Source organism: Echinops telfairi, unplaced genomic scaffold (assembly GCF_000313985.2).
Source record: "Echinops telfairi isolate 266 unplaced genomic scaffold, ASM31398v2 ScPeMD7_25;HRSCAF=90, whole genome shotgun sequence".
NCBI classification, from domain to species: Eukaryota; Metazoa; Chordata; class Mammalia; order Afrosoricida; family Tenrecidae; genus Echinops; species Echinops telfairi.
The window spans coordinates 33,609,240-33,610,904 of record NW_022103922.1 but is presented as its reverse complement, the minus strand read 5'-3'; positions in this window follow the sequence as shown (position 1 = coordinate 33,610,904).

Sequence of the window (1,665 nt, the reverse complement as noted above, 5' to 3'; positions counted from 1 at the left end):
TTATGAAAAAATTTGCTGTGACCAGAGATAAACTTCTCAGGTGATGCCACTGGGTGCACTAACACAGAGCAAGTTGCTTGATGCCTAACAAGGGGGAGAAATGTGTACTACGAAAGCTCCACCCAGTGGAGCTTTTTCCATGCTTTGCTTTTTTGTTGGGGGGGGGTACCCCCTTGTATGATCACAACATGGTTTTAAGTGTTTTCCGTATGAATATATAATAAGTATGCAAACAGAACACTCTGAAAAAACAGAACAAAATATTAACTAGCAATTGTTTTCTCTAGTTGTCAACCTACTAGTACTGTTTCTTAATTTTTTTCAGTATTATCCAATTACTCTAATTGATAATGCTCTTTTCTGGAAGAAAAAACAAAACCAATTCACTTTAAGAAATGCCATCACCCTGACAACAGAGTTGAGGATGGTGCAGAGAGGATCCAGACTGGGGATTGAGATGGCTCTTGCAGAAATCCAGGCAGGCAAACGACACTGAGCCAAGTGGGCAAAAGAACCAGTAGACTAAACTGAAAAGAGTTGGGATATACTGAACCAGTGGTTGTAGAGGAAGGTGAGAGAACACAGGGGGGCTAGGTTATTTCTGCAATTTCTAGTGTATTTGATTGGAGAGTGGAGCAACCACTGAGATGCTGATTGGAAGAAGCATGGGTGGAGGCTGGATAAAATGAGTCCTAACTTGGTTGTGTTCAGGGCACCCAAGGGTAGCAAGAGTGTTCTGTTTCATGAGCAGGAAGAGACAACGTGTGGGAGGGACAAAGTGGGAAGAGAAGATGAGAGGAGAGAAAGAGGTTTGGAGGAGGGGCAATGGTGGAGAAATAAAGCTTTCATGAAAACATGTCCCAGGGGAGGGAGGGAAAAAAGAGGAGCTGGTACTAAGGGCTCAATAGGAAGTAAATGTCTAGAAAAGAATGATGGCAGCATATGTACAAATATGCTTGATACAATTGATGTATGGAGTGTTATAAGAGTTTTAAGAGCCCCCAGTAAAATGATCTTTTAATTTTAAAAAAGGAAACAAAGAAAGCATGTCCCCTGAGCAACCCAGGAGGGGAACAGGGAAGGATTTTCTCACCCCGCTTCCAAGCCGGACACCCAGGCCTGTCTGGAGAACAGACATGGCCCAGGCTTGTGGTATCCCAGGTGTGACACTAGATGGAGACCTTTTCAGATTCTCTGTCCACAGCCTCTCCTCTGCCCACCTCACTCCGCAAGACCCACCTGTACCATAACCAGGAACCTGAAGTCTTTGAAGCCAGGGTCCACTGCTGACAAACTCTGAAACTGTATAGTTTGAACTTTAAATTGGTCAGGGACTTCATGGTCCCCCCCAAACAAAGAATTGTATGTGTGGCAGGGGACAGATCCTCAACTATATTACATGAACAGCAAGCAGAGAACTGTGCAAACACTTCCATTCTCTGTCACCTTCGCAAGGAGATAGGTGATAAAAACCTAAGAATACACTAACTCACCTTAAGCCATTAAACACAAATACAAACATAACAATGTCTCAGAGGCAACAGGCAACTTCCGTTCACACACATGTAAGAAGTAAAATGATCTCTATTTCTACATAACGTGATCCTATACAAAGATAATCTCAGAGACACAACCAGAAAAAAATTAATAAAAGGCATCAGCAAA